This window comes from Protomyctophum parallelum, assembly GCF_964188405.1.
Source record: "Protomyctophum parallelum genome assembly, chromosome: 21".
Taxonomy (NCBI): Eukaryota; Metazoa; Chordata; class Actinopteri; order Myctophiformes; family Myctophidae; genus Protomyctophum; species Protomyctophum parallelum.
Window position 1 is genome coordinate 10993003 of NC_139713.1, and position 6631 is coordinate 10999633.

Below are 6631 nucleotides of genomic sequence, written 5' to 3' on the forward strand. Positions count from 1 at the left end.
GGCAACAAAAGAAAATAGCAGCACACCCTTCTATTGCAGTGCACGCAGGCAAATGGTTTGGGATACTTGGACTGGACACTGGACAGTGGTTTATATGAGTTGAGTTGCTTAAAGTAACTTTGACTGTCAACTTTATCTGACTAGTGACTTTGTCTGTCTAGTATTGTTTCACTGGGAAAACAGACCCAGCAGCATGTGGTGTTTGTTACAATGGCAAAAGAGCTTGTGGGTGATTTTATACTTGTGATTTTAGACATGTGGACTTGATGAAAGCACTGACAAAAATAGCTCTAATGAGCGTGGTGAAGCAGCGGGATTGAAGAAAGCAATGGAAAAATGTATAGTTTCATTTTTCTAGTGGTTCTCCATGCAGACAAAAATATTAGAGAGTGTTAATGCTGTCTCTAAAAGACCAGACCAAACCAAAGACATGGAAATGCAGAAGGCCTCGAACTTGCTGGAGAATATGATAAAGGTCTTGTCTGAGTACAGGAATGCTTTTGATGAGGCAAAGACAACAGCACAGACGCTTGCAGACAAATGGGGAGCTCAGAATACCTTAGAAAATACAAGAGTAAGAAGAAAGAAGCGTCATTTTGACGAGCTGTGTGAAGATGAGCGACTATCCAATGCAGAAAGCTATTTCAGAGTTCATATTTTCAATGCCAATCTGGACATAATCAACCAGCTGTACCAAAGATTAATTAGTATGCGCGAGACCTCTCTCATGTTTGAGGCTCTGCACCCCATGACCCTCCAGCATGCAGGCGACGATGAGCTATATGAAAAGGCAAAACGTCTATCTGACCACTATACAACAGGGACCTAGCAAATGACTTTCCCACTCAACTCCTGTCAATCAGGGTCTGTTTTAAAGAAGAGATTGCTAAGGAGTCCTCAGTGTTCCAACTTGCAAAAATGCTGTTTGTGGATCATCAGTCTATATCTGTCCGCTTTATACCGCTGCACCTTGTCAGTGCGGAGAGCGCTCTCCGTGGTGCTGAAACCTTTTTTCCTGTTGTATTCCACTATTCCAGGAATTTCCAGAATTGTAACGTGTGAGAGATGGGATCTGTCACGGGGCAGCCCCTGCCCTTAGACAATATCAAGGACCTTGCAAATAGACCACACAGTTCGCACTGCACTGCACTTTCAAGGTAGGCCTAAATAAAAAGCCGTGTATCCACGGCTTCCGTAAACATGAGAGAGATGTGCCATATATGCGCACGCACGATAATTCCATTCACCTCTCTCTCTCTCTCTCTCTCTCTCTCTCTCTCTCTCTCTCTGCACCCCCTCTCTCTCTCTGCACCCCCCCCCCCTCTCTCTCTCTCTCCTCACATGACCATGACCATGAAATGGAATGCAAAATACAGCACGATATAGTTTCACATGCCACGCATAGACTTGTTGGTGTAGGCTAGGCTACTGCGCAATGGCATTTGGCCTGGGTCGTTATTGGTAATATCCACAGTTTCTCTGTAGCGGTCCGCAATTAACCTATTGTTCAAGCTTCACACTCCAAATACAAATGAAACTATTTGAATAAAGGTTGTACACATCAGTGAAATTAACCTCTGGAAAAATCCCTAATTGAGAGTGTAGAGCCTAGCAAGCGCACCACAGATCATATAGGCTGCAGGCTAACAGGGCTTAATTGGGCACTACCCTACCATCTCTAGTCTATATCATTTGATAAAGGCATATAAAAAACATGACTTGTACACCCAATGAAAATATAAACTTCACGGAATATATACCACTTCGAATTATAACAATCAGTTGAAGATTATCTGAATATCGCACAAGTAAAATTCTCAACTTCTTTGCAATGGGCCATTGCGCTGAGCACTGGCAGTGTTTTACCTATACTTGTGACTTGTGAGGACCTCTGCTTGGATTCATGGCGAGTGGGGCACCGACGATTTGCAAGCTCACAACGCGCTGCATGCGGACGCAACAATTGGAGCTTGTAGATCCACGGCTTCCCATGAAGCCGTGTATATCCACGGCTTCCGTGACAATTACCTAAACATGAGAGAGATGTGCCATATGCGCACGCACGATGATTCCATTCACACCTCTCTCTCTCTCTCTCTCTCTCTCTCTCTCTCTCCTCACATGACCATGACCATGAAATGGAAAGCAAAATACAGCACGATATAGTTTCACATGCGGCTATGCACACACCACGCATAGACTTGTTGGTGTAGGCTACTGCGCAATGGCATTTGGCCTGGGTCCTTATTGGTATAGGTGTATATCCACATAGCGGTCCGCAATTAACCTATTGTTCAAGCTTCACACTACAAATGAAACTATTTGAGCTTGTAGATCTGTTAGTTTTGCAAGACACGCATGCACAACTAAGTATAACTCAGGTTTCACAGAGCATTGTAGCAGCAGGATTAAGATATACCTGGACACCAGACATGCAGCACAGCACAGCACAACACAACACAACACAACACAACACAGCACAGCACAACACAACACAACACAGCACAACACAACACAACACAATGCAGAAATAGACTCCACGTGAACTACACTGTAACCTTCAGATTTAGCTGTAGGTGTAACACATCATTATGTTAATTAAAGCTGCGATGGGCTTTGTTTAGACAACATGACCTGGATTTATTTGCAGGAAGGAGGAGATGCCACAGGAGCACATCTTACAAGAGACACACTATATACTGTAGGTGGATTGTTATATAATATGTTGCCCTCCTTGTGCCATAACATCTCCCACTACTCCTATTCATTCAAGTCCTGTAAACGTCAGCCTTTACTGCTTGCTTGCAAGTTACATACATGTATTGTGAAGAGGTTTTCATGCTTGTTTTTCCCACATTGTTTACATATATATACATAGATAGATAAATGGACATTAAAGGGGGAAAAGACAGAAATCAAAGAATGTTGTTTTTCCACAAATATATAATTTTGAAAATCTTCGTGGATAAGTAATTAAGTGGTGACATGGTTAAAGCAAACTAGGAAATAGAAATGTAACACAATGGTGGTAATGTTAAAATAATAATACTGTGGGCTACAGTACCATTTCCTTCAATACATCCAATTAAGCAAGAATTTAAAAGAAACCCAAGTTTCTGCATGCTGTATATTTTGAGCTCTATTTCTATCCTCCATTTGATCTTGAGCATAAATTTAATATACTTAGGTATGCGGTCTAGCTTAAACTTGGACTCAGGGGGGTGGACGCCTCTGCCTTGCATAGTCCCCAGTGAATAGGCAGTTTGCCCTTCACTGGTAACCCTATTTTGGACTTATTTTTAAATATATGAAGGTATTGCGGGCAGGGATTTTTACAAAAAAGCCCCCCTTTTAAAATACATACATACACACATACATACCTACATACATACATTTCAGAAGTTTTAGCAGTTTTTAAGGACCCACTTTTAGGCCAGTGCACCAGAGCAAGCTCTTGCCTTTTTTTTTAACCCTACCCATTTTAACCAAATACATACATACACACATACATACCTACATACATACATTTCAGAAGTTTTAGCAGTTTTTAAGGACCCACTTTTAGGCCAGTGCACCAGAGCAAGCTCTTGCCACACGCAATATCCCCACAGCCCACCAGCGGGTCTCGGCCCACAGGTTGGGGTAAGGTTGTTGACATAAAGAAGATCATTTAGTTCCTGTCGTCACCTTGTGGCCCCAGGCTGTCATGTGGTTAATCATTTATCTTGCTCATTAATTTTGTAGTAAACTGTGCCAAGGGACAGAGTTTATGACAGGGTTTAAGATTAGGTTGGAGATATAGTCAGGTGGTCAATATTTGAGATAATATATTGATTGTATAAACTAAAGTATAAACACAATCCCAGGCTGTATTCAGTAAAGGATGCATCCGTATGGCTAGCAACTGTATTGCATTGTCTGCGGCAGGGATGCACAATTCACTCATCCCTAATAATTCCCTATATGGCTGATTGAAAATGGAAAAACTCAATAAATGTAACCTCCCTCAATACATTAACTGCATTAATAAGTATTAATAATCTTATTGGACCTATGTTTTCCTTTCAGAAACTGTTCAGTAAGAACACATTTTGTGAAGAGTCTATCTTTGCTTTGTTTAGTTCTTGCTGTTTGGTTTTTAAACCTCAAAAGTACAACTTAAAAGGTGCCTTAATGTTGCATAATCAGCACACACACACACACACACACACACACACACACACACACACACACACACACACACACACACACACACACACACACACACACACACACACACACGCGCACGCACACACACAGCCACGCAGCCACGCAGCCACGCACACGTGTTTGTGTTGTTTTGACTTACCATGTATAATTCATGAGGAGAGAGGGAGGGGCTCAACATCCAATCTATTCAGTGTTGCATGAAAGCACCTAATTACTAGCCCAATTACACTGGCTTCCTGTACATTTCAGGGTTCATTTTAAGGTCCTGGTGCTCACCTAGAGCTTTATATGGTCAGGCTTCGTAATATTTAACTGACCTTGTCCAGCGTTATGTGCCAGAGATGGCCCTAAGGTCTGCGGATCAGGGTCTTTTAATTGTCCCCAGCACTAGACTCAAAACAAAAGGTGACAGAGCCTTTCAGGTTGTAGCGCCCACACTGTGGAACGCTCTTCCTCAGGCCCTGAGATCAGCAGTTTCTGTAAAAACAAACTCAAAACACTACTATTTGCATGGGCATTTCCAGATGTTTCATGATGTTTTTTCTTTTCTATGTGGGTATCGCTATTTTGCTGTTTGCTTTGAGATCAATTGTATAAGCTGTTTTCTGCTCTTTACTATTCTGTTTTTATTTTGCTTGTTGTTTTTGTTTCTATTTCCTGCATGTGAAGCACTTTGTGAGTTCTCTCTGTGAGAAGTGCTATATAAATAAAATGTACTTACTTACTAATTGCATGGACTGTGCACTCCAACCATACTGTTGAAAGAAAAACTTGGGAAAGAAAAGTTAGACGAAAAGCTTCACTGCTTCCCTGACGAAAAGCTTCAAAGCTTCACATCACAGCATTAAGCATCTTACTCACAGTCTGAATTGTTAAATTAACTCTGTGTCTGTCTACTTAAGCAGGCATAAATTTGTTTATTGATCCCTGATATTTAATGTGTACCCCCTCGAAATAATACAGTGTATTATTTCAGTTTATTTACCCTCACTCCCTCTTATTGTTTTGCTTGTATTGGCCATTTTGGCCAAGCCATCTATACTGTACAACAGAGCCCGTCTGTTTTCTAAAAATAGACCAATCACAGCTCATGCCTGTAAGTGTAAGTAAAAGTAAAAGTGAGCCTTAAAGCGTGTGAAAGTGGTCATAGCTGAAAGGAAATGTTTTGGTCAATACTTTGTGGCTGACGCTAACTTTAAGCACCATGGACAGCGCTCTAGCTCCCAGTCTCCCAGTGCAAGCAGGGTTGAGGGATGAGGTGTGTGGCTCTCTCGTCTCATGTGTCTCCACTTCTACAACTAGCACTAATAGCACTAACATGATCTACTTCAGCTCTTGGCTGAGCTTTAGATGTTTGGTCTCCCATGCAGGAAACCTGCGTCTATATTTCGGTTAAGACATAAAACAACATTGCAGCTTTCAAGTGTTGATGAAATGCAATTTTATCAATGCCTTTGAGAATTAATAGAGCTATGGTATATGATGAACAACTTAAATAACCCATTGTCAACCTGAATAACACATACCAGCAATTAAGTTACCCGTAAATAATTTATACTCCATGTAGGTCAAGCTCCGGGACGATCATGTCTTTAAAATACATGCAGTTTAATTGTAGGCCGATTACTTAACATCCTGCTGTTTTATTCTCTCTATCTCAGTGGATTTCAAATGGGCCACATTGGACCCTGGGGCTCATTTTGTCCCCTGCTGTAGCCCAATGTGTACAGATGGAGAGATGTGTGTTTGGGGGTGGGGTGAGGAGACATCAGAAGACACGTGGACACAGGCATACTGTACAACAACACCATGCAGAAGGAAACCTTGTTTTAAAATGCATATTTTACAAATAGCACATTGTATTATAGTTTATTGACCATGTGTAAATGTTAAAGTTGGAACGAGAACACAAGAATAGGGAGATCTAATCAATGTTGTGTTTGATGTGGTGTTCCATCTGATTATGAGTTTTATTATTTTACCAGAGGCAGCATCATGGGGGCAATCAATGTTTCATGGCAATGTGCCAGTTTGATTTTGAGATATCTTGTGTGCAAGTGGACACACACACACACACACACACACACACACACACACACACACACACACACACACACACACACACACACACACACACACACACACACACACACACACACACACACACACACACACACACACACACACACACACACACACAAGAAAGACCATATAGCGTCACTAAAATCAGTATAGGGAGGTTGAGATGTGTTGTTGTTGGACCAATTACTGCTCACAATGCTTCATGAGCTTGTAGATCTGTTATCTTTTGAAAATCTTTCATCAATTTCTGACAATCTCTGCCTATAATGACATGCCCAAAACAGGGACTCCATGGTTAAAGTGGTTTGAAGCCCCCTCGCTGAAGGAGGAAAACCTTTAT